The following is a 27353-nucleotide window of genomic DNA, read 5'->3' on the forward strand; positions in this document are numbered from 1 at the left end:
CACGCGATACCACCAACCGACAGAATTGGAAACCAGTTGATTCAGATTCTCAGCTAATATTCTCAGGTCTGGAGTGGGCCTGAGCGCTTTAATACCAAGCCCCGGGGCCAATGGGTCCTCACCTCTCTTTGTTTATAGAACACTGAAACTTCAGTACAGTTGGTAAGTTCCAGGAAGACGAGAACTCTGCACTACTTTAACTCCAGGGTCCAGAACAGTCTGCAGTCTAGCAGATGCTGTAAAATTTTTAATTAAATACTGAACTCCTGTAGGGCAATGATTGTGTTTTTATTCATTCCTAGCACTTACTATAGTGTTTGGTGATTACAGTGGCTGCATTTGTTTAAAGCTCTTTCACGGGTTTTTTACAGTGTAGAGCTTAACCTGCCTATTCCTTTTCCCAGATCAGGAGAAACAGAAAGTCAGGAAGTTGCACACCGTTAATACCTTGCGTTTTCCCAAGGGCAGGTATGAAATCCAAAACTGCTGCAGAATTAAAGGTATGTATGTGGGAAAGATGGAGAGAGACCCAAACCCCAGATAATAAAGGCAGGATAGATGTGGTCATTAAGATGGAGAAGCCAGATTGGATTCTAAGCAGGGACTAAGAAGGGGAAGCAAAGTGGAAAGTTTTCCCCACTCTCCCTTCCCTACTAAAAGCCAGAAACCAACATCTACGATTAGCCTTTCAAAACTGGGTCCCAGGATCTTGGTCTCCAGGAGGTCATAAAGTTACACACAGGGACACCAGAAGCCACCTACAGATTTATTAAACTTTATTTCCTCTGAGTCTCTGGGCAGTCAGCAGGATGTAAGGCGAAGTGGCAATAGCTGAAGGGGTCTGAGCAGAGCTGGTGTTGGGAGGGGCCGACACGGACAGGAAGAGGAAGAGATTTAAATATCCAGGGCTGAAATCCAGTTAATGGGTCTCCTTCATCTGTTTTTGTATTTTGTGTAGTATCTCCTGCATCCGCCACAGCTGGAATAGGCATAGGCATCAAAATGGGCCTTTTTGGAGAGTCCTTTAGTATTGGGGAAGTGCCCCAAATTTCTAAGCCAGGACCTTGGTAGCCCTGAGGTATGATGGAGACCCTGGACAGAACCACCTATTGACCTTTCCAGGACCCAAATAGGCAACAGAGCCAGGGATCTTTCTATTACCAAACCAAGAGATACCAATGTTTATGATCAAACAGGGGACCTCCCCTATATCCCATACTGCTCTCACTTCCTCGTCTTTCTCTCAGATAAGCTTCTCAGTTTCTGGATCTGTCCCTAGTGGGACAGCAGGGATGGGGAAGTCGGTACCACTCTCTCGAGTCAGTTTGCTAAGAGGAGAGAAGGGTTGGTAAGGCTAGGAGGACCCCAGTACCCACTTAGATTGGGCCTATAGAAGAACAAAAGAAGGGTTTGCTGGACTGGGAAAATGTGGCACATATACACCATGGAATATTATGCAGCAATAAAAAAGGATGAGTTTGTGTCCTTTGTAGGGACATGGATGAATTTGGAGAACATCATTCTCAGCAAACTGACACAAGAACAGAAAATGAAATACCGCATATTCTTGCTCATAGGTGGGTGTTGAAAAATGAGAACACATGGACACGGGGAAAGGAGTACTACAAACTGGAGTCTACTGGGGGGAATAGGGGAGGGACAGCGTGGTGGGGGGGAAGGGATAGCCTGGGGAGAAATGCCAAAAGTGGGTGAAGGGGAAGACAGCAGCAAAACACACTGCCATGTGTGTATCTATGCAACTATCCTGCATGTTCTGCACATGTACCCCAAAACCTAAAATGCAATAAAAGGAAAAAAAAAAAGAAAGGTTTAGTCTCACCCAAGGCTAGGCTTGGGATCCCCCCTGCCACCTTGTCCTGGCTTCTGGTCATACTTGGCGATTCTGTTCCTTCACCACCAGGCGGGTCATGCTCTGGATGTACTGTGTCCGGTAGTTCTCATAATGTGTCTCCCGCGTCACATCCTTCAGGTCCTGCATGTGGGTATGCACCAGCATTGTCCTCAGCTTCACAAAGTCACAGTGCCCTGGGTTTTCCACTGCATAGCAAGGCTAGGGGTCAGCCAGAGGCATAGGTAGGGGAGAGCCACTGAGGGGCAAGGAGATACCCTGGTCACAGGCTCAGTGCTTTACCTTCCACGATGCCCCAGGGGTAGAGTCGACCCCGAACTCGCTGCCCTCTGGCCTCTACTACAGTGTTGCTGCCAGTGACTGCAAATGGGATGCTTTCCTGGAAGAGGTTAGGGGTACCTGTCAACACCCTCTGTTCTAAGCTGTTTCTTTCCACCTGTATCATCATCTTCTCTGCTTCACTCTGGGAAGAATACATTGCTTCTTCTTCCACCTGCTAGTGGCAGCCCTGCCCCTGGGCTCTTGGCCTGTTCCCTTGACAGCACCCGGTGGTGCCAGGAGCCTCAGGCTTGGACCATACCTGTGGCCGAAGGGTGAGATGAAGTACAGGCAGCAGTGCACCCTGTTGTCTTGGATGTTCTTTCGGTTCAGGCCACTCTCATCTCGGAAATACTGCTCAAACTGCTGATCAATGTATTCTGCCACAGGCTTCCAGCTGGGGCAGGGACAGACAAACAGAGAAACTGTGAGTGTGGGCGCCACCTAGTGAGCTTTGGGACTGCAGAGAAGTAGCCCCTCCCTGAGCAGTGTTTTCAAGACGTTGTTATTCCCTGGCTTGCTTTACCAAATCTTCAGGGAAATTCCTGAATGGGATGGTGTATACCTCGTCTTGATACAAAAGCCTGAGTACTCAGGCAGAGTTTAATAAATACTAGTTTGATGACAGGAAAAGGGCCCAGGTGATCAAACAAAAGAGTAAGAATAGGCTGGGTGTGGTGGCTCACGCCTGTAATCTCAGCTCTTTGGGAGGCAGAGGAGGGCGGATCACTTGAGGTCAGGAGTTTGAGACCAGACTGACCAACATGATGAAACCCTGTCTCCACTAAAAATACAAAAATTAGCTGGGTGTGGGTGGTGTGCACCTATAGTCCCAGCTACTTGGGAGTCTGAGGCAGGATAATCACTTGAATCCAGTAAGTGGATGTTGCAGTGAGCCAAGAGCATGCCACTCCAGCCTGGACAATGGAGTCAGACTGTCTAAAAAAAAAAAAAAAAAAAAAAAAATAGCAAGGTAGGGCTGCAAGCAAACACCAACTGGAAGCCAGGGAAACCCTAAGTCAGGTTTCCAGTCTAACCTCAGAGCCTTTTTGCTCATGTGTTTCTACCCTCTCCTCTACCCCTCCAAACCCATTCTATCCTTCAAAGCCATAAGAACCATCTCTTCCATCTCTTCTACCTCTCTCCTTCTCTTCACTATAGAGCAAAACAAATAAATAAATTAATATATTTCCCCAAGAACCTCAATTTCATATCCTTTGCGCTTCTATTATCTTGTTTAATCCTCACTGCCCTCACAGGTGGACATTAGGCATTATGATCACCATCACTCTCATTTCATACATGAAGAAACTAAATCCAGAGCAGCTAACAGACTTGTTCCAGGCCAGATGTGGTAGTTCCCGCCTGTAATTCTAGCACTTTGGGAGGCTGAGGTAGGCGGATCACTTGAGCCCAGGAGTTCAACAACAGACTGGGCAATAATATAGCTACACCCCCATCTACAAAAAACTACAAAAAAATTAGCTGGCATACACCGGTAGTCCCAGCTACTTAGGAGGTTGAGGTGGGAGGATAACCTGAGTCCAGGGAGCCTGGGGAGGTGGTTGATCAGGCCACTGCACTCCAGCCTGGGCAATAGAGTGAGAACCTGTCTCAAAGAAAAAAAAATGGCGGGGAGAGGACTTGCTCTAGGTCATTTAGCTAGTAAATTCTCTACCCATCTGAGCCTCTACAGCTCAGTGCATTTGCCATTACACATTGCCTGACCCATTTACTAATTTAAGTTGCTATCTGATTGAAACATTGTTAGAGAACTACCCCCACCTCCCCTGCTTCCCTGTTGCCACTTGACTATAAGCCTCTCAGGGATAGGAATCGTTCATGCTCATTCTAAATCCCTTAAAATGTCCAGCTCAGGCTGGACATCTAGTATGTGCTCAATAACATTCTAGCGGATTTGATGCTTTGCTGTTGCCAAAATTCTGAAATTCTTAAACATTTTGAACGAAGGGCCCTACATTTTCATTTGCACTGGGCCCAACAAATTATGTTTCTGGTCCTGCAATTAGCATTGTTAAAATTCACCAGTATGCTATAAATAGCCCTTTGCACTCTTGAGTGTGCATGCATCATGCTGGGTGATGATCAGATCAATTGGAGAGGTAGTTAAGGGCTGGTATGTTTTAATTAAATAAATGTCTGACAAAATGAGTATATATGGAGGTGCACTTTAAACTGTGAGGTGCCTGGAAAATGAAGTTATTAGTATTATGGAAGGTAAGAGACAGTAGATAAACTGATTTAAGAAGATCATTTGCTGAAGATCATGAAGTTACTAAATGCCAATCAAGATCTGAACTCTCTGTCTAGGGCTCTTAGCACCACCTGCCTAACTTCTTCATCAAAGGTATCACCTTTTCTCCTGTCAATCTCATCAATTCCCCTCTTCATCTACTCACTTAGGTCAGACCATTAGCTAAGCATCCCTCTAGCACCTGAAAAATAAAAAAGCCCAAATGATAGGAGGTTGTGGTAAAGCCAGCTTTTCTTTCACCAGGTAGCCTAGAAGGTACCTGGAGTTTAAACAAAGTTCCACCATTTTTCCCCTTTGCCTATTCTTCCTCGCCTTTACCCTCCCTCCATTCATGACCAGCCCTTCAACATTTAGGTACCCTTGTTTGTGGCACCTAGACTGTTGCTAGTGAAAGGAAAAAGTGTGAGTTTATTGAGCATCTACTATGTAATCAAACTCTGTCCTACATGTTTTCACACTTCACATGTGTTTGCTTTTTGAGGCTCTTCTTTCTTATCTGTTTTATTTTTTTTTCCTTCTTTTTTTTGGTCTCACTCTGTCTTCCAGGCTAGGGTGCAGTGGTATGATCACGGCTCACTACAGCCTTGACCTCCTGAGCTCAGTGATTCTCCTGCCTCAGCCTCCCCAGTAGCTGAGACTACAGGCCCATGCCACCATGCCCAGCTAATTTTTTAAACTTTTGTAGAAATGGCATCTCACTATGTTGCCCAGGCTGGACTTGAACTCCTGGCCTCGAATGATCCTTCTGCCTCAGCCTCTTCTTTCTTATGTCTCTACCCCATTAAAGAATCATAGGGCAGAACTGGAACATTAGAAGTCACCTATTCCAATTCTTTTCCTCTTACTTTATAAAGGAGGGGGTGGCTGTCAAGTAAGGGAAGTTACATGCTCAAGGTCATAGACCTCTTCCTCCTGAGAAGTATGACTATATCTGGGCCTATATGTATATCTGTGTGTGTATGGAGAAGGGTGGCTCAGGGGCAGCTGGAACTGTGCTTAGTCAGACATACCACTCTGTATTGTTGACTGCATCCCCAAAACCTGGTGTGTCCACAATGGTGAGCCGCAGCCTTACACCCTTCTCTTCTATGTCCACTGCATGCTTAGTGATCTCCACGGTTTGCATGATCCGCTCTGGAGAAGGGGGAAACTGAGGCCAGGGCAAGGGCAGGGATCTGCCCAGTCAGGATGAACCACCCACCCCAAACTGCTTCGTTGCCCAGACTGCTTCATCCACATTGCCCCCTTCTCCACCCCCAAGCTGCCTGGGGGACTGTTCCCTGGGAACCAGCAAGGAGTACATTTCCCAACACAGGAAATGCCAGTGGCTGTTGGTTCTGGCCCCAGCCTCTTCTCTGATCCTGTTTTTTTTTTTTTTTTCTTGGATTCCTGGAATCCTTGGGGGTCAGAGACTCATTCAGAGTGCAAGACTCTGGTCCCTGCCCTGCTTCAGCACCCAAATCTTTAGGGAGCTGGCTGGTGGGCTGCCAGGCAGATAGGCCTATGGAGAGCTGCTGTCAGTCTCTCTAGGAAGCCTTCATTTCCAGCATGTTGGGGAGAGTCCCATCCCCCAGACTCTGGAGTGAGTTTAATTTCCCAAGACAAGTCTGCCTGATTGTCCTCTCCTTTCCTTACCTTCAGCACCAAGGAGTTTCCGGTCCCGGTACAGATCAGTGAGGAAGAGGCTATTGACAAGTGTAGATTTGCCCAGGCCAGACTCTCCTGAGAGGAGAGAGGACAGAGGCACCAAATCAGAAGGTAAGATCTATAGCCAAAAAGCAACTCCACTGGATTAAGGTTTAGAGGAAACTACTTTCTTATCTAATTGGAACTAGACTAACTATATAGTATTTTAGAGCTTGAAGGAAGCACAGAGATTGGCTTGGGAGAGCAAGAGATTGCTCAAGGTCAAACAAAAGAGGCAAATACTAGAAAACTGTTGGTCAAATGTTCTTTGCAACTAATTTGTACCCCCACCCCAACCCAACCCCATATACATACACTCTCAGAGGCCAATAACTCCTGGCTATATGGCAAAGAGGCACAGCCACTCACTGCTTGCTCCTTTCAACCTATACTCCCTTCCCACTCATGGATGCACACACCATCCCCACCTGAAACACACCCTGCCCAACCCAGCCCTGCCCCTTTTCAACCTGCCACCATGAGAGTAAAGTCAAAGCCTTTCTTCACGGACTTTCAGTGGACTTTGTTGGGGAGGGTTGCAAAGCCCACATACTCCTTGTCATCCTAGCAGACAGGAAGGCAGAATGTGTCAGGACAAGGAGCTGAAGGGGCCCTGGAACCCAGCACTGATCTTCTCTCCCTTTCAGGTCTTTGCCCCAGCCTTTAAGAAGCAGTGCCAGACTCCTGTGAGCTCCTATTTCAGGCCACCAACTGGGCCTCCTGCCATTGCTGAAACTGTTAGTTTCCAGAGCCCTTGGGGGCAGATATCACAGAGCTAGGGCTGACACAGGACTGAAAGAGGTCCCAGACACACACACACACACACACACACACACACACACACCCCACCCCGGTCTTCCTGCAACAGCCCACTGAAAGGCAAAGGCAGGGCTGGGGGCTCTACCTCAGAAGAATCACAGGGATCAAGCTTGCCCCATGGGCTGCAGGGCCTAGCAGATGGGCTGAGAGGGGCTGGGGCACAGAAGTACTGCTGGCTGTCAGAGGACTGGGGCCACGAGGGGGGTCTGAACTCCAGGTCATCATCATAGAGGTCTGGGGCCTGGGGCCTGGATGCCCAGGTCTTAGCCTCTGGTGGGTGGCAGCTCTCGCTTCCTGAGAAATCCTTCATGAACTTGCTCAGTTCTCCATCATCTGTGGTGTCCTCCAGGAAACGCTTGATCTGGGGGAAGTGGGGTGGGTGGAGTAGGTAGGTGATGGGAAGGGAAGAATGAGGAAGGAGACGGAAGACGGGAGAAGGCAAGAGGGAAAGGGAAAGCACTTGTGGTTAGAAGAGAAAGAAACGGCAGCCAAGCCAGAGGAAGTGCTCACCATCCCTCCCTCACCTGTTCACAAGCCTCCACAATCCAAGATGCCAGGAAGGGCCCCAGGGTCCAAGAAGAGCCCTGGGCACCCCCAAATCCCTGGCAACTGCTCTTGAGAACTGAGGAACTCCAGTTCTGGTCTCCCTCTCAGCAGCACATTTTTTGAGGCTGCCTTTCCTGGGGCTCTGGCCTAGCCAGGGACTATCTCAGGCCAGGAAGTAAGGCCAGACTGATTAAGATAGAGCAGACAGAGGCATTAGACCCAAAAGCAGAGTACAGAGCCTCAGAATGGGGCAGGGGATGAGGGAAGTAGGTAGGAGAGAAGAGAACTGCCTGTGCCAGGCAGGTCAACCAGCAGGGGGTTCTGTGCCTCCTGTCACTACTGGTCAGTGAGCTGGGGAACTGAGGTACAGATTCTACTGCCAGTGCTCAATCCCCAAGGTTCACAGCCCAGCGCTCAATATAGCTGATCCTACCCCTTACTTCAGACACTGAGCCACACCCAAATCTGACCCTGGGCCCTGGGGAGAAGAGTAACCTGCCAGTGGATGCTGACTGTGGGTGGAAGGCAGCTGGGAGGGACCAGCTAAGGGATGATGGAAGAGCCTGGCGAAGGCTGAAGGACAGCTGGGCCTCCAGAGCTTTGACAGCCCCCACCTGTGAGGGACATATCAGGGGAAACACCCTCAGTTGTTTTCTTACCCCTCTTCCCAGAGCCAGCAGTGTCTGGCCTAAACCATGACCCATGGGGTGGTAGGCAGAGAATGGTCTGACTCCTCTATAGAAGCCTGTTCTACCCTGTCCCCAGCTCAGAAGAGGGACCATTTCCTCCAACTCTCATGGTCAGCTCTAGACCCTAAAGATTCTACTCTCCTTTGGGGGTCAGCCTCCTTTGTGGGGTGCCTGGCAGTGCTGGGTTCAGCTCTGCTTCACAATACCCATGTGTCACCCCAAGACAATGGACAAGGGCCAGCTGCAGAAACTGACTCACTCTCTGGGGGTTAGCCAAGCTAGTGGGGACTACCCCAGACCACTGTGGAGTCACAGCTAGAGTTGGGGAGATAAGATGGCCACAGTCTTCCTGCAAAGGGAAGACTTGAGGGAGGCGGATATGCACACTGACAGGTATATGCTAGAGGGAAGAGGTTGAGATAGGGAGGTTAGAGGAAAAAGTCTGCTAGGATCTACTTCCAGGCTGTCGCCTCTCAAGTCCTCACGCCTGCTTATAGCCGTAGTGCTCACCTGGACAGAGGGGAGGAAAAAAAAACTGGAACCAGCAGGTGGAGGCTAGGTGTCCTGAGAACAGCCTAACCCAGGGCTTTTCTTAACTATGATATTTGTGAGGTCCAGTGGCGACCATACACCCCAGTTTATGCCTGTTGTCCTGACATCATGATTAATTGTGCCCTTTCACTCTCAAAAGTGTCCCAGCTTAGACAATTAATTATATGGCAACAGAAAAAGGGTGGACTTTGGGGGCAGCAGCTCTTGTTGTCTGGCAGCTAATAAGTCTGGGAAATTCCAAGAAATCCTGCCTCTCTGCACAAATCCACAATGACCCAGCAGTTGGTCTGGGGATCAGGACAAGGGTGGGAGAGAGAAAGCTGTGCTTCACCTGGTTTCACTCAGGGACACTGAGTGGAGAGGCAGGGAAGGGAGAAAGAAAGGCACTAATGAAGATCCCTAGCCCCCACAATCTTCCAGCAGAGCCTCCAGGAATCCAGCACCGTCCTCATCTCTGCCAGCCCTGGCCGCTCATCTGCATGGAGGAGGCCACAGAGGTCCTTGGCATTAAACCCAAAAGGAGAGTACAGAGTGTCAGAATGGGGCAGGGGATGAGGGAAGTAGGTAGGAGAGAAGAGAGCTGGAGGCCACAGGGGCTCTAGACTAGGAGTCAGGATGCTAGGGTCCTCACCTCCTGCCTGTCCATCCCCACCACCAGCTCTGCCAGTGACCAAATCATTTTCTGACTTTCAGCCCCAATCCCATCCAAGGCAGGGAGAAGACAGGTCAGGTCCACCCATCTCCCAGAGCAGCACCTTACCCAGCTTCAGTCCTGTCCTCAGGGACAGAATTCCCTTGCCATCCCAATGAATGGTCCATGTCCCACGCTTCAGACTCCCTGTCAACAAGCTCTAGGTCTAATTTTATCTCCCAGGCAAAGTTCCTCATACACAGAAACAGCCTTGTTTTGATGCTCTTGTTGTCTAGCTTCCTGGCTTGCTCCTTTCCTTTTCTCTTTGACCCTCTTCTGTCTCTGGCAGGGGCCAAAAAAGCCTGTGGAATGTCCTTCCCCACCTCCTCTCCTCCTCCCCTTCCCTTGGCTCCCACCCTCCAAGGACAGCTCAGCTGCAGCAGGATCACTTGGTTCCTCTGCAGTCCCCTCCTCCTCTGATTGGCTGCCCCATGACGCCTGCCCGCTGCCTACCCTGGTGGGCACAGCACCAACCTCCCAATGTCTGCCTGCAGCACAAGCTCTTGATCCATTTGACCTCTCCTGTTAACCCCCAAGGACACTGTGGTCTGCCTGAGGACTGTGAGAGGTCCCCAAGTGACCCAGCCCATCAGCACTTGAGGACAGCCACCCAGGATACCCATTCCCAAAGGATTTCAATCCCCCAATCTCTTTCTTTCACCTTAACTTCAAGCAGTGCTGGAGTAGGACGAATGCCCTATAATCCCCTGTATTAGATTTTTGTGGGAATGGCCCCACACTTCTTCCCAAGTGTCCCTTTCTTTTTTTCCAATGGGTAACCTCACTGTCTTTAGAAATCTGCTCCTAGATTTCCCTGCAGGGAGCCCCACCACAGAGGGGACTTTGCTCAAGAGACTCCCCTTACCCTAGGATGCCTCACCTCCTACTCATAGCAACCTATATCAATTCCACCACTCCATCGCTTCCATAGCGTCAACAGGGGAGATGTTAGCACTTGGTCTCTGAGGAGCATGGGTTCAAGACAATGGGAGGCTGGCAGCCCAGAAACTTCAGAGCTGCCATTTAAGTGGGAGACAAATTAAGAGTGTGCACTAAACTAGGAGTCAGGGGGCCACTGTTTCTGGTTGGAAGGAAACATCTTTTATGAGTCTGGATAGTATCTTAATTTCAGGACCTTAATGGTCAGTTGTGAATGGCTCTTCCTTGCCTCCCAGGGAGGCTGGGGAGAGAAAGCACCCACAAATGTGAGTGTCTTGAACCTGAGAAGAGAAGGTGCATCTCAAGTCACAGAATGGTCATTAATGTTGACCTGTCATTCTTTTCGCATGTAAATTTCAACTCCCTGAGGCATCTGGGTTGGGGAGGTCTTCCCCACTGATTCCTGGGACATTGATGTCCTTGGAGAAACAGACATTCATAGAAGAGTCTGATCTGAACCAGTCAGCCTAAGAACTTGGCTGGCTTGAGAGCAGGGGCCTGAGGATGGGGACTTTGGTGGTGGTGGATGGGGTGGGGGGTGTCTTTAATTAGAGAGAACAGGGTGGCCTTAGACAAGCTGAAAGCACCAAGACCTCAGCTGAACTGAACTTAGTGTGTGGCAGAAAAAGCCCCTCTAGCCCCTGCTGGGCTTAGCACTGGGGACAATCAGTGCTTCCCCAGGCTTCCATCCCTAGAACAATCAGTCCCTCCATCCCCCATGTGGGGAGAAGTGGGGGACAGGAATAAGGACAGGCCTCTCCCAGGAACCCCCTTTGGGGAAGGTCACAGGGTCACCAAGACTTCCTTGGGCCTCTGCCTGGACACAGCTTGAGAGACAAGAGCCCAAAAGTTGGCCCTTCCAGACCTAAAAGCTTGTGATCCCAGGGGGCCCAGGGAGTTCCCTTCTGGAGGCTGCCCACAGCCAACATCGCACCCCACCGGCTGGTCAGGGATCCGGTCAGGGATCCCCTCCTGCTATAAACAGTTTGTGCCCCAGTGCAGAGGGCTTCCAGACTGGGAGGAAAGGATGGTGTGTGGCCTGGAGGTCCTGACAGCCTTATGTTATTTATGACAGACTCCGGCAACAATGTCTGGCAGAGAGGAGAAGAGAAGACATCTTAAGCCAAGCATCAAAACTTCCTACCTGGGCACCTCCAGGGAGGCTGGCTGGAGTTACTGCTTCTTTTCCCACTAGAGGCAGGTGTGTGGGCACACTGCAGAGGGACCTTGATGGTTGAGAGGGAAGAGGTAGGTGCAGCAGGAGGAAGCTTTCCATTGGTTCCTGATTCGGGGGCAAAGAGATACAGCTAATCCCACAGGGCAGGACGGTGGGCTGGGCCTCCTCTCAGGGGTCTCTTTGGGAAAGCCTCAGGGACTGCCCCTTGTCAGGCTGAGGGAAGGAGGGGCCAAGCATCTCACAATTCCTCTTAGGGAGGCAGGCAGTGTTTATGGGCCTCCTCTGTGTTTTCCAGAGGAAGTTGATACGGACCCCGGTGCCCAGGGTAGGTGGGTGAGGAGGGGTTACTCAGGTAAAAGCTGACCCAGGCGAGCATGGGGACCCTCACCTCAGCTCATCACTGACGCGCCTTCCCCAGCCCAACATGGGCGTCTCCGCCGGCGGGCACCTCCCTCAGCACGGACCCACCCCGTCGTTCGAGACCGCAGGCATCACCCAGGGGTCGGGCCCCACTCTGTGGCTGCTCAGAGGGAAAACTTGGGAGCCGCGACGCAGCGCCGCCCGGCAGCAGTGCCAGCCTATGCCGGCGACGGCGCCTCCCATCCCGCACAGCCGCGACTGCGGTGCCGCGGGTCCCCTCGGAGCAGTCCAGGAGCTGCCTGTCCTGCGCACCCTGGCCCTGCCCCGCGCCCACCCGCCTGCCTTATCATCGCTGCAGCCCGGGAGGGGATTAGAGCAGCAGCTAGGGGAAGGTAGATGCTTGGTGAGTGGGGTGTTGGTGAGGGATTTCCTGAGCTAAGTAGGGTCTGAGCTGGTCAGGCTTCTGCAAGTTTCCAGAACCATGTCCTTTCCTGACCCCCAAGACCCCTCTCTCAATGGCAAGCTGACTGGCTTCTCCCTGAATACACTCTGGACAAAACTGAGACCCACAGGCCTGGTCCTCTCTGTTGGTAGAAGTGCCAGAGGCCTGCCTGCCTTATTTCAGCCTAATCTGTAAACCAGTAGCAGCAGTTGAGACCAGTCAGAACTCAGCCAGAGGAGGGAAGAGGGCCTGGGGCAGCAGGTACGATCAGGCTGAGAAAAACAATGGGGCTGCTACTGGAGATGTTATTGGCTGTTTGGCACTGGTGAACTGGAAGATGGCAGGGTGTTCATGAGCCAGCAGGTTGAGGAAAAACCTTACTAGCTGGGTGGCCTTGAGCAACTCGCTTCACCTGTCAGGGCCTCAGTTTCCATACCTGAAAATGAGGGGATTAAACTAAAAGATTTATAAGCTTTCTTGCTGCTCAGGCCTTCTAAAAGTGGATGCAGTGGGGGAAGGAGGATATGCTGTAGGCTACTGTAGGCCTTGGAGGAAGATAAGAGAACAACGCAGCAGCAGGAGGTGCTGGAGAAAAGTTGGCCATGCAGTGATTCAGGAGAAGGCCCAGGATCTGAGAAAAGAGGGAGGAGGCAGCAGCTTGGCTCCCATGAAAGGGAAGCTCTAAAGATACAGAGAGGCTCCAGGAAAAGGCCTGGGGTAGATCAGGGGATCTGAAGCTGTACTCAGGAAAACAAAGACATAAAGGAACTAATGGCTATTGGAAGTCTGCAGAAGCAGCAGCTGCTGCCATTAGCCCCAAATGTCAAGCTTAGGCTATACAAAGCCCCACTGTTCAAAGCCCCAGGCTGCCAGTACTCATGTATGCACTCTAAGAATACCTCTTGCATGCTTCCAGAGTCGTGTGGCCTGGCGTGAGGAGAAAGCCTACATCAGGGAAGATAGGCCCCAGCAGAAAGTCTTGTTTTCCTCTATTATAACAGGCCCCTCCCCTGAGCCTCAGCTGAATTCCAAGTGTGGACACAGACACATCTCAAAAGACCACCCGGCCAGCTCATCCTCAGCTGTGGCTGGAATCCCAGCTCTTCTCTGGCACCTGCTACCCAGGCTCCAGAGTGCCCTGTGTGTCCTGAGGCAGGTTGGTACCAGCTTGCCTTGAGGAATGCGAGGCCCTAAGCGAGTCCTGGGACTGCAGAACTTAGCTCTAAGCCAAAAATATTCGAGTCTAATCCCTTTCTAATCACTCTACCACAGGCCTAACATGATGCATGCTGGGGGAAATGAAAGCTGAAGACTGATTTAGAGCACCCCCCCAAACCTGCATAAGCCCTGGATGCTAACCTACTGCAGCATTCAGAGGGCTCTGAGAGAATTTGGCCTGGGCACAAGTCCCATGCCAACTTGGCTATTTTCTCACTGCCTGAAAGTCCCATGCCTCTCTGGGCCTCTGTTTCCCCCACTGAAAGAGAAGACTGGACTCCTCCAAACTCTAGCTCTTAATTTCTGTGTGATGGAGGCCGGGTCTGATACCTGCCTACCTGATACCTGCAGAGCCAAGATACAGCAGCAGCCCCTGCATAAGTCACTGATGATTTATTGAGTGCTCTTCCTCATCTCCAGCCAGCAGGTGGCCTGGCCAACTCTGCTTCACCATGGCTCAGCTCTTGGAGCACTAGCTCCCCCTCAAAATTCAACATCCCACTAGGCATTGATGGCCTTGACTAGAGTACAACTCCCCAGGCACTGCTAGGGCATGGTATTTGAGCCAAGTGTCTGGGAGAGTATCTAGCTGGGAAACTCAGCTCAGCCACCATAGATCTAGCCTGCTGTCCTGGGTCTGTTGCTTAGGTCAAGCCAACATGGTATGTCCTGGCGCCCTCCACTAGGTCTTTCCTGCCCACTAGATGCAGTTTGTATGTCACAGGACCTAAGCAAGGAGGCTGCATGTGGGCCATGTCAGGGCCCAGGTTCAAAGCCAATAATAAAGAGCAACTACCACAGGAAATCAGGATTACAAATCTGCATGACTAGCAACGGCCACTTCTGCCTCTCAGTAGCTAAGTTTCCCTAAAGTGGTGCAGGAACTTATCGTACATCCCTTCCCTGCTGAGGTAGATGAGTCACTGATGATACAGTCAGAGAGTCCTTGGACCAAAAGGCCATCACTGGGTTGTGTCTTTCAAGGAAACCTCAGTAAGTCTGTCCAACAAGGTCTGTGATAGACAAAGGCAAGAAACCAAAATACATTAAGCCCAAATCTTCCCCCAGCTGCTGCCACATGTCCCATGATCCTGGGGGCAGGCATGAGGTATGGGTGGCAAGGCTGGGAGCATTGTGTTTCCTGGCACCTGCTGAATGGCTGCAAAGAGGGGTAGTTCCGAAGCTGGCAGGTTGCTAGAAGCCGACCACTCTGATAGGGAAGACAGTCCATCTAATACCCAATGTGAGCAAGGTAGGACATGGTAGCTCAGGGTTGGAAAGGACTTACATACCTCCTAATGTGACTACGCACCAGATGTCCAAAGGCTCCCCCGCCTTCCCAGCCTCTGCTTAAATACCTACCTCTGATGGCCAAAAATTCACTGATTCTAATAACTGCCCTTCAACCTTTCAGCAGCCAAGTTACCAAAGTCTTCACTATACTGAGCCAAAATCTGTCTCTCCCTGGCTTTTACCCTCCAAATGTCTCCATGCTGTAAGCTTTGCTGACTCATTCCATTGGACTTTGCTTTGTCCTTTGATGTCCACACACTTTAAGTGACCCATCTGCATACTTTTCTCTCCTAAATTAACCACAAGCCCCTCAAGGGGAGGGGGTATGTCTTCTCTTTTAACCTCTGTTCACTTTAAATCAGCAAACACATGATGTGATGTTTGTCTGGGTGTCCAGGCCTCTACCCCCAGGAGCTGGCTGATCAATATGGACTAAAAAGACTCATTGATTAGTTTTCCATTCTGATTTTAGAGCCCAGACAAGCCTTGAGGCTCTGGCTTCACTGACCCTTCACTTGCCCTTCATCCTGGATGCTCACAAGTTCACACCCACCTCCCAGCCTCGTGGTTTACATGCAAAGATACAGATGTTACTCCCACCAAAACTTTCCCTTCACAATTCTTGATATCTAAAGATGCTGCTGAAATGTTGAGAATTTATTTTACAGGGAGACGTGGCCACAGAAGGATTTCTATCCCACATAGTTGACTCCCTGAGACACACTGCTCCTTAAAATGCTTCCAGCTTTGATGAACAAACTCTGAGCCTCAGTTTCTTCATCTGTGAAATAGGGAGAATAAATCCACCCAAAGGTTACTGTAAAAACCCACTAACACACTTACCATGATCACTGAATGAACAGTAGCTATTATCTCTGCTAATGAGAAAATTATCAACACCAAACGAGCAACTACTCTGCAGAAAGATGTGATGTTGGAGATGGGTTCCAGTCCCCAAACAGCTTCTGAAAATACACCAAAAAGTCCACAGTGGTTGTGGCAGATTCTTCCCTATGCGGGATTATTCTGGGCAAAATGAATAACTGAGGCCAGACTACCTGGCCTCAGTTCTGCTATCAAGCCTGAGAGAAAAGCATCATATTTTTCTGCTCCTCATTTTATAGGCAGAGGGAGTAACGTGCTCAGGTCTCACTGTGAAGCTGGGACATTGTCACCTCACTCTGTGCTTCCAGGTGGACTGCATGACAGCTTGGACTAGGTAACCAACTGTCTTGGTCTGTCCAGGACTGAGGGAATTTTTGAGACATGGCACTTTCAGTGCTAAAACCAGTGAAGTCCAGGGAAACCCTGATGAGCTGGTCAACTTAGCCTGTCCCCAAATTAGCAAGTCATGACCAGAGGTCACCAGCCTTCCATCCTGCTCTGGAATTGGCTGCCCATGGTAGCTGGAAATGAACAGGGTGCCATCTGACAGGGTAAGACGCTTCCTTCCTGAGAAGCTTGCAGTGATGGTCAAACTGCTATAAAAAGCCTCCAGAGATGCCCTGTCCCATTTTTAGCAGCTCTACTCCATTATTTCAACAATTCTCTTTCTTCTGAAGTACAAGCCTCTACCCAAAGCAGATAAATGCCAGGTATGGTGGCTTGTGGCCATAGTCCCAACTACTAGGGAGGCTGAGGCAGGAGGATCACTTGAGCCCAGGAATTCAAGATTACAGTGAGCTATGGATCGTACCACTGCACTCCAGCCCGGGCAACAGAACACTTTTTTTAAAAAGCTGGCTGGGTGTTGTGGCTCACACCTGGAATCCCAGCACTTTGGGAGGCAAAGGAGGGCAGATCACAGGGTCAGGAGATCGAGACCATCCTGGCCAACATGGTGAAACCCCATCTCTACTAAAAATACAAAAATTAGTGGGATGTAATGGCATGTGCCTGCAGTCCCAGCTACTTGGGAGGCTGAGGCAGGAGAATTGCTTGAACCTGGGAAACAGAGGTTTCAGTGAGCTGAGATCGTGCCACTGCACTCCAGTCTGGGCAACAGAGGAAGACTCCATCTCAAAAAGAAAAAAACAAAAACAAAAAAAAAACAAGGGAGATAGCCCATGACCTAGGATTCTGTTAACATCCTCATGAATGTGGAAACTCCCTGAGTTCCTCAGAGGCTTTGGATTTCTCTTTGTAAAAGAAGCCAATCTGAGCAAAATGTCTGTGATTCAGAAGCCAACAGGAGGCTAATCATACCATCCCTCAAGGGCCATATGGCATGTCACCCAAAAGTCACTGGGGTCTGCCTTAAGTATCAGTGAGATGGCCTTCTCTGATTCCTGGCCTATTATCCAGAGTTGATTCACAGCCTCAGAAGTCACATTTAAGGATAAGTAGATCAGGTTTCTCAAGGACACAGGATCTTGGGGCTATGCACCCTGTCTATCAAAGGCATTGCAGCCCCTCCCATCAGAACTGCTTTATTTCCAGGAACTCCCCAGGGCTATGTGAGAAGGCAGCCCCCAGTGACCCATTAGGGCACCCTCAGGACCTTCCTGTTGAGCTTTTGCTAGTTCTGATCCCAAAAAAACCATCAGGAATGCTTCCCTTAGTCCAGCACAACCTCCTCTGGGGAGACTCCAGCCCCTGAAGTCCTAATCCAAGGATGAGAAGCATCTGTCCATCCTATTCCTTAGACAAAAGGGCCTTGAGGGGCCATTTGGGAAGGGACCGACACTTAAGAGAAAGAGATGAGCTGAATCAGGAACCATCCCCAGCTGTTCACCCAGAGAGGTTTGTGAAGCTCAACAACAAACATGCTGCCTTCCACAAGCCAGGCGTCGTGGCCAGGCCACTAGAGAATTCCTGCCAGGAATGGAATCTGGAACAGACTCTATGGTCAACCATTCCCAGATCAGAGGAACCAGAGGCCTTGGACACCAGCACCACAGAGTCTCCATCCTGAGGCTACATGGGGCCATGCAGGCTGAGGGACAGGCCAGGGAGAGCCTAGCTTTCTCAAATGTTAGAGAGCACCTGGCCCTCCTCCATGACACCCTACCTCCAGAGAGTCAGAGAAGACCAGCAGCCCAGATGCCTGGGAGCCTTCTCTTCTCAGCTTCTAGGAAGCAGCTCTGCTGCTGAACAGGGCTGGAGAGCTGCAATTATTGAGACAGGATAAGAGCTATTTTAGGAAGGAGCCATCCTGCTGCCAAGGCTTTTGACTTCCTAAACTAAAACAAGATGCACAGAAAAAAGGGGTGAGGGTGGGGGAGAACAGGGAGGAGCATGCTCAGTCAAAAACATCAAATCTTGACCAAAGGGAAATATTAACCCCTTCCCAAAGGTACAGATTTGCTTGAAGGGGTGAGCAAAAGGCTAGCGAAGAACACTATCATCCCCTGGCTTTGGGAAGGAGGGCGTAACCCGACCCCCTATCCATCTCCCTATGGACTCCCTCTCTCCTAAGACTCTCCAAGAACGCTTACTCAGTCTCTTCCATCTATTTTGACATTTGGGCACAAACATTTCATATTGTTGTTTAAATGTTTCCTGTCTGTGTCTTATCTCCCCAACCACATGGCAAGTTTCTCAAGGCCAAGGAATGTGTGTACTGCAAAGCTTCAATGCTTCCCCTAAAAGTGCCTAGCAGAGTGCTAGGCATCTGAATAAAAACTGTTTATGGAAGGGAGAGAGGGAGGAAGGAAAAAGAAAGGGAGGGACTCACTGTCTTGCATGGAGACAATCTCTGAAGGTAGCCGCTCCCACCTACAGCTGAGCTCATGGCATAAGGCTGGATAAGAACCCATGGCAGTGGGAGGTGGCAGCCTTGTTTCTAGACACCTCCCCTTCAGCTGTTCCATTATCTGAGCTTAGGCCGACCCCCACTATGCACTCATTTGTTTTCTATGGCAAACTGTCCATCCTGAGTCAGCCTATGAATGGGACCCATTAGAGGCCATTGCTAGGCTTTGAATAATAAAGAAATATGGCAAGAGGAAGAATGGAAGTAGGAAGAGCTTTGACCATCTTATCAAACATGGGCCAAGAATAGCGAAAGTACTCATGGGAAAAATGCAGTGAAATCAGGACCCTACCAAAAATCAGGACACAGGACTGCCAAGAACAGAGTCCACCTTGAGTTTTTCCAAGTTGAGGACCCAAATAGTGTAACCCAGAAAAGCGACACCTTTCTGGAATGCCCCAGGCTGAAAAGGGGAGAACCAGGTGGGGACGGATCCAGTGGCTACCTAGACGGGCTTCCCACAGAGCACTTGGCAAGATTCATCATCTGCCAAAATGTCTCTATTCTCTTTTTCTAGGACTGCAACTAGCTCATACAGTGCTTTTGTGCAAATACCCCTCTGGAAAGATGCAGACCCACAGGTGAACAGCTTGGCATATGGAACATACGTTAGATTTCAGCCCCCACTTTCCCCCTCCACCAGGTGCTCTTGTGCAGTGAACAGTCTGCCCAACCATAGGGAGCAGCTCTGTCTCCCCCCATACCCACTCCCATTATAGGACAGGAGAGGGATTTGGATAGTGGGGTGGGCACATGAAGACTGGAAGTAACCTCCCAGGGGTGTTCTTACCTCCTCATCTGTCATAACAGAGAATTAGAAGCCAGGCATTCCCAGGGGGGCAGCAAGTGGAATTCAGAGTGTGCCAATAGGAAAGGAAAAAGAGAAATTTACTAAAGATGCCCAGTGGACTTGGGCACACCTGGCCCAATCCCTTCCTAGCGCAAGTGGCCCAAATAATAGCAGCTAGTATTTACTGAAAGCTCACTGTTGCCAAGTACCATGCTAAGAGCTTTATAGGTAATAGCTTGTAATAATCCTCACAATAACCCTAAGAGGGAGCCATTATTCTCATTAACAGATGGGAAAACTGAGGCTTAGAGAGGTAAAATAACTTACCCAAGGCCACAGTCAGCAAATAGTGGACCCAGGGCTCAAATCCAGTTAGTAACTCAAGTTTGTACTTAACTGTGCCCCTACTTTATAGAGCTTTCCTCCCTCTGAGGAGCAGGACTGCCCTTCTCTGCTCTTTGCTGACCATCACTAGGAGGGTTCATGCTGGTTGGGATTGGATGGCATTCCCAAAGCTCTCTGCTCCCCAGGAACTGCTTTATCCAGAGTCCTGGCCTCTGCCATGCTCATAGGGCTGGAGTATATTTTGGGGTCATGAGGAGGGTTCTAAGGAACCAGAGAAACACTTGAGAAGAGTCCCCAGCCTGGATAATTACAAAGTCAACCCTGAGCAAACTGTGAAGCAGGCAGTATGCTTTGGTGTATTTTTTTAAAATTACATGATAGGTGGCCAACTAAGCTGAAAGGCCATGAGGCTTAGATTATTCTCCATTCCTGAAGTGACTTCCTATTAAAAGGAGACTCTTAAAAATGGAAAAGGTGGCCAGGCGCTATGGCTTATGACTGTAATCCCAGTACTATGGGAGGCTCAGGCAGACAGATCACCTGAGGTCAGGAGTTCGAGACTAGCCTAAAAAACATGGAGTAACCCTGTCTCTACTAAAAATGCATAATTAGAAAGGCATGGTGGTACATGCCTGTAATTCCACCTACTTGGGAGGATGAGGGAGGAGAATTGCTTGAACCTAGAAGGTGGAGGTTGCTGTGAGCTGCGATCGTGCCATTAAATTCCAGCGTGGGCAACAAGAGCAAAACTCCATCTCAAAAAAGAAAAAGATAAGGAAATGGAAAAGCTTCCAAGCCCCAAAGAAATTACTCTAATGGAAGAATTTCAGTAAGATGAGAAGTTCCTCTGCTCCTTCAAGTCAAAATCCCAGCATTTATCTCCTAAATGACCCAGCTCTGTAGATACATAGATGCCATCCTCACCTGCCCTCCCATCTCCCAAGCTCCCACAACAGGCCCACAGGAGGGAAAAGTACAGACCTTTCAGCCACCAGATGACACGATTGTTCATTTCCTCAGAAACATCTGAAAGCAACAGAGGGATGGTTGCTTTTCTTCTCCCTGTGGGATGAAAATCCCATGCTCCACTGCTTGCAGCTCCCTTTCTAGCTCCACATTTCTCACCCAAAGGTGCCCTCAGCCCTTGGTCCTCTCCAAGAAGCTCCTCCAGCATAGGACTATATATTCCCACTCTCCCTATCCCTCTCTCTGTGCCCCGTGAATGCCTTCCCTTTCCTGGAAGTCTAAATCCCAGCTCATCCACACCCCACCCTGTCCACTTTGTTGCCGGAGTATTTACCTGAGGCCCTTATTCTATTTAACAGCCCTTACCAGCCCTCACCCCAGCTCAGTGCTTCATCTCCACTCAGGAAGCAGCTTTCAACCCTGCAAGCCCTCTTTACTACCTTCAATTGAAAAGGTAAGCAGTGTTGCCTAGAGGAGTCAATGCCTGTCACCCGGCCCAAGCGCTGTCATGGATGTCATTAGCTTGGAGCACAGAGAAGCTGGCAGGGAAGGAATGGAACAATGGGCTCAAGTATAGGACTGGCTTTGGCACTGGCAGGAGAGCAGCAGCCCTTAGGCCCAGAATGAAGAGTTGGCCTTTCCTGCCCACCCCAACATCCCCATCTCACTAAACTGGGGCTGCGTCTGGGCAGTCTGCTTCTTCACATACCCAGGAAGAAAGCACTAAACCATTGAATGGGTTGTTTGCAGGCACGCTTGGGGGTCTGTGGCACTTCACTCAGTGGTGCCCCACTTGGAGACTCCTTTGGTGATGGTGGTGGTGATGGGCTTGCCTTCTCTCTCTGGAACTTCAGATCCTCACATAAAGGGCTAGAGTCTATTTTCAAACAGGACAATAAAAGATCTAGGGAAGAAGAACACTTAGGCTCAAAATCAGGTGTTGTTGGCCAACTGCGGGGTATTCCAACTTCAGGATTCAGCAAGGCCCACCATGAGGAGCCAGGCCCATACCTAGGTAAGGACCGAGGAGGCAAGCCCCGAAGGGTCAGTTCCAGGGTCTGATAGTCTGCAGAGACACTGCTGCTTCCGTGCTCTGGGAGAGAGCGACTCTTTGGAGATCTGATCTCAGTAGTAGTCATAATCCTTTGGATGGGTCCAGTTTGTACTGCTTCATCCTTTGGGTAAGACAAAATCCTGCGGGGAACTCTGACTCCTTGGGGGTTCTGGACCTTGGATGGTGGGTCATCTTGTAAGATTTGTGATTGCAAGTTATCCTTCTCGTCTTGAAAACTCAATCAAGGAGAAGATTTGCCATCTGGGATCGATGAGGCATGATGGCCAACCTTGCGCCCTGACTTGCTCTCACCGCTTCTTCATGTTGCTTCCTCTCTGGGTGGACTAACATTCAGTTGTCTGCTTGAAGCATGGGAAGCCAGTGTCTGAGTTCGCTGGCTCTTTGGATGAGGAGAGGAATGGTGGGATGATTCTGTTCTTGGTCCAGTCTCGGTTCCCTGAGGGGTGGGTACCGCATAGCATCCAGGCCCTAACTCGGGGGAGACAGATCGAGGATAGTCTGATGCTGAATGGAGAGTGGAGGATGTGCAGCTTCTGATCTTCGGTGGGAAGGGTTCAGGGAGACTACAGCACTTCAATGGCTTGAGGTAAGAATGTACCCATGTCCCCGCTGAGGGAATGTGTTAGTAGTAACCTCAGACCCTCTCTGTGCTGAAACCGATACCTTGGCCCCAGGTTTATTTGTCTTGACAGTTGTGCCTTTCAGAGCAGATCTCATATTTTACTGGCTGGCTTGTATTCGGGAGCCTAATGATGCCTGAATATTTATCCTGTTTCAAAGCTGCTGTTCTTGGGCTTCTACAAAATTGGCTGTTGTTCTATGAGTGTCTCAAATAGTCTCCTTAGCTACTGCTCTGTAATGTGATGTCTGGTGATGTCATGAAGGAAGGAGCTTCCTTCCTATTAAACATCCTAGTGTAGAGCCACAATTCTTCACAGAATCCCAAAGCAGTACCTGAAAGGAAAGTGTGGATTTGTCTTTGGAGTTTCATCACCAAGCCTTTGGCAAGTTTTTAACAAAACTGGGATTTTCTTGTATATAGAGAAGGCTCCAGACCCTCCCTTGCTCTCCCCAGATTCTAGAAATTCTCAGGGACTCATCCAGAGAAGGAAACAGCCAGAAGATCCTATGAAGACAAGGTGAAACCAAACATGCTGTGTTCACCGCAGTTTTAATAAGGTACAAAGTTGCCCCACTTTTGTTTGAAACTGCACTGTGTACAAGTTAAAAAAAAATACAGCTTCAGCCTTTTCCAGTCTCTAGGATGGTTTCTTTGCTCCTGGGATAAAAATATAAGTTGCTCAAATAATAAATTCTCACATTCTTGGTCCAGGAGTGTCTAGTGTTTTTTTAATAAAAGGGATTTGGGCTGCGTGCAGTGTCTCATGCCTGTAATCCCAGCACTTTAGGTGGCCGAGGCAGGCAGAGCACCTGAGGTCAGGAGTTAAAGACCAGCCTGGCCAACATGGTGAAACCCTGTCTCTACCAAAAATACAAAAATTAGCCAGGTATGGTGGCGTGAACCTGTAATTTCAGCTAGCCAGGAGGCTGAGGCAGGAGAATCACTGGAACCCAGGAGGTAGAGGCTGCAGTGAGCTGAGAATGTGCCACTGCACTCCAGTCTGGGCAACAGAGCAAGACTCCTTCTCAAAAAAAAAAAAAAGAGAAGGATTTGTAGTTAGTTATTGGTTTCTATCATAAATGACTAGTTGGGTACCTAGAGAAATTACCTGAGTTTTCTGGGACTTGGTTTCTTCACCTGAAAACCATTGCCAGGCACATGGGTGTCACATAACAAATTTTAATGTCTTTTCTCATGATCCTGTCAGCCATCCAATTAGCCAGACATTGGTTCTCTTCTGAAGAGTAACTTTCCAATTTGGATAACCATTTTGGAGGAGACTCTGTCACCTCTCTCTCCCTTTCACATGTTTTTGCTCTCTGTCTTTTAGACATAGACTCTACTATATACAACAATCTATCATGAACTCTGAAGGGTCATTGAGGTTATAGGATGGTCAGCTTCATTCTTCTATGCTCTACACTGACCATTCTCTTCTGTTAACAGTTTTTCCTCAAATGAGCTATAATACAATTGATTAGGTTTAGCCATTAATTATGACATTATAGTCCTGCTTCCCATTGATTTAGCTTTAAATATTTTTTTTTATGTTGAGACAGAGTCTTGTCCTGTCACCCAGGCTGGAGTGCAGCGGCACGATCTTGGCTCACTGTAGCCACCTCCTGGGTTCAAGCAATTCTCATGCCTTAGCTTCCTGGGTAGCTGGGATTACAGGCACCCACCACCATGCCCTGCTGATTTTTATATTTTCAGTAGAGTTGGGATTCGCCATGTTGTCCAAGTCTCAAATTCTTGACCTCAAGTGATCCACCCACCTCAACCTCCTAAAGTGCTGGGATTACAGGCATAAACCACTGTGGTTGGCCTATGTTTTAAGTTTTGTGTTTTTTGTTTTGAGACAAAGTCTCGTTCTGTCACCCAGGCTCGAGTGCAGTGGAAGGATCTTGGCCCACTGAAACCTACTCCCGGGTTCAAGGGATTCTCCTGCCTCAGCCTCATGTGCCACCACACCCAGCTTATTTTTTTATATTTTTAGTAGAGATGGGGTTTCACTATATTGGCCAGGCTGCTCTCAAACTCCTAATCTCAGATGATCCATCCATCTCAGCCTCCCAAAATGCTGGAATTACAGGTGTGAGCCACTGTGCCTGGCCTGACCCTAAGTCTTATTTTGCAGCCCAAAGAGAGAAAACAGTCCCTACAGACACTCCTCAGGAGCTCCGCCTTGGTGGGCTCTCAAATCTGAACTCTGCTTATAGGCCAAAGGGCACGAATGTCATAAAACCCATGCAAGGAAGCTTGCGATGAAAACAACTTGGCTGTTTAAGAAAAGACCCACAAACACAGTGCTGAACATGGAAATGGGCAGAGGCATCGATGCAAATTTCCAGAAGGGCAGAAAAAGCTAGAAAACTCTCCCAACACTCTGAGTAACTGCAGCAATCTCTAGACAGGCTCTGAGTCTTATGTTTACGATGAATGCCGGGAACAGCTCAAAGCCTAGAATGTTATTGTGAGCATTAATATTATGTTAATAAAAGCTGTGAATTTTTTCTTTTCCGAAAACCAAAGCAAACATCTCTAAACTTGTCCTTGATAAAAGATTAAATATAGCAGGAGGTGTCATGCCAATATGCTGCTTCTAACTTATTTATTTACAGAAAAAGAATTCATATGGTGCGAGACATTCTGCAACCTGCTTCTTGGTTTGTTGAAGCAATTGATCATGAGCATCTTTTCATGTCAGCATGTACATATCTACACGATTCTATGTGCTTTCTGTAAACCACAAAACTAAGGGGTCTTCCTCAGTGAAAGAGGTGGAGCTTTCATTGGAAATAGCCTGGAAATGGGCATGGCCATAGAAGCTCCTGGGCCCCAGCCAGGCATCCATTCTTCCTCCTGGCTGTGGTCAACATTCTCGTAACTAGCAGCTCACACTTCAGCCCTTTCTCATATTCAGCAGAAACTGGTGCATCTCAAGTCTAAGCCCTGCTTCCTGTGAAAGCCAGAAGGTGGGGAAGCGCCACCCCTTGGCTGTCTTGAGCTCCCCACATCCCTGCAATTTCCTCTCACCCTGCCCCAAGCTCACGTCTTCCTTTCTAGAAGCTGGAGATGAAGGCAAAGCAACCATTCTTCCCGGGAGAGTCACCAGCCATTCTTGTTTGCTTGGGACTATGGGGTCTCCTGAGATGGGAGACTTTGAGTTTTAAAACCAGGATGGCCCCAAGAAAATCAGGATAGTTGGTCAGCCCTTTCCCAGAACTGGAGACATTGCCGATCATGACACAGCTGTTGGATGTCTCCTTTTCACAGTTCCAACAAGGGTCAGGTTGGAATTTTCCAGAAGGCATAACTACAGAGATTCCCCAATGGGGCCTGCTTGAGTCCCATGCCCACCCCAGAGACAATCGCCAGAACAAGGACTGGATGCAGGGGAGGCAGACAATAACTGCCTACCAGGAAAGGGGCACATCCCACTCTACAAAGCCTTCACATGTCTGAAGCCGGCTGAACCTCTCCCCAGTTTCTTCATTTGTCCTCAAATGCAGGGCTTCCTAGGCCCTTCCCAATCTGTGGGATTAGGGAGGGGACCCCTCTGGAAGGAGACCTGAGGCTTTCCCTCCTGCCTGAGTGTCAGTATCCTCAGAGGGGCCAATCTGGACACCAGATCTCAGGAGCTTTGAGACGAGCTGTGGCCAATGGGCAGGCCTGAGAGGGCAGAAGACACTGACTCTACTGCCTGGCTATGGGAGCCCCTTGGGACCAGCAACATCAGGCAACCAGGATAGACTCATGTTTAAGCAAAATGCCAGGAACATTTTCAAATAATCAACTCCATTTCCTCCAACTCAGCCTTCCAACACTGCTTCAGGTGAAATGCCTCTTTCTACATTTCAACCAATGGGTCTTATTATTTACCTGGAAAATGCACAATAATTGCATAACTTTCCCTGTATGTCCAGGCTTTTTAGACACTCTTTGGTGCATTATGGTACTTTATTAGTTTAACAATTGGACCCACTAATTTCAATATAAAGGTACTTTGCAGCCAGGTATGGTGGCTCAAGCTTAAAATCCCAGTACTTTAGGAAGTTGAGTCAGGCAGATCACCTGAGGTCAGGAGTTCAAGACCAACCTGGCCAACATGGTGAAACTCCATCTCTTCTAAAAACACAAAATTAGCCATGCTTAGTGGCGCACACCTGTAATTCCAACTACTCGTGAGGCTGAGGCAGGAGAACTGCTTGAACCTGGGAGGCAGAGGTTGTAGTGAGCTGAGATCATGCCACTGCACTCCAACCTGGGTGACAAAGTAAAACTCCATCTCAGAAAAAAAAAAAAACCAACTCCGGACACAGTGGCTCATGCCTATAATCTCAGCACTTTGGGAGGCCAAGGCGGGTGGATGACCTGAGGTCAGGAGTTTGAGAAACATGGTGAAATCCCATCTCTACTGAAAATGCAACAATTAGCCAGGCAGGGTGATGGGTGCCTGTAATCCCAGCTATTCAGGAGGCTGAGGCAGGAGAATCGCTTGAATCCAGGAGGCAGAGGTTGCAGTGAGCCAAGATTGTGCCATTGCACTCCAACCTGGGCCACAAGAGCAAAACTCTGTCTCAAAACTTCAAAAAAAAAAAACCTCAACGTAAAGGTCCTTTGCCTGCTGGGCGCCATGGCTCATGCCTGTAATCCCAGCACGTCGGGAGGCTGAGGCAGGCAGATTACCTGAGTTCTGGAGTTCAAGACCAGTCTGACCAACATGATAAAACCCCGTCTCTACTAAAAACACAATTTGCCAGGCATGGTGACGGGCACCTGTAATCCCAGCTACTCAGGAGGCTGAGGCAGGAGAACTGCTTGAACCTAGGAGATGAGGTTGCAGTGAGCCGAGATTGCACCACCACTGCACTGTAGCTTGGGAGATGGAGTGAAACTCCGTCTCCCAAAAAACAACAACAAAAA

General features: G+C 49.2%; 1 pseudogene across 1 annotated transcript in view; it reads right to left on the reverse strand.

Moving 5' to 3' along the window:
• Positions 1–2351: 2351 nt before the first annotated feature.
• LOC103793365 (septin-4-like) overlaps positions 2352–27353 on the reverse strand; it is a 54858-nt pseudogene continuing 29856 nt past the window's right edge. The window contains exons 4-11 of the transcript XR_013535663.1: positions 21440–22759; positions 20746–20790; positions 19420–19427; positions 7054–7329; positions 6620–6713; positions 6099–6185; positions 5474–5597; positions 2352–2585 (exon numbers count right to left, since the gene is read on the reverse strand). The product of XR_013535663.1 is annotated as a septin-4-like (transcript). The remainder of the gene's footprint in view (positions 2586–5473; positions 5598–6098; positions 6186–6619; positions 6714–7053; positions 7330–19419; positions 19428–20745; positions 20791–21439; positions 22760–27353) is intronic.

The sequence above is a fragment of the Callithrix jacchus genome, chromosome 5 (assembly GCF_049354715.1).
Source record: "Callithrix jacchus isolate 240 chromosome 5, calJac240_pri, whole genome shotgun sequence".
NCBI classification, from domain to species: Eukaryota; Metazoa; Chordata; class Mammalia; order Primates; family Cebidae; genus Callithrix; species Callithrix jacchus.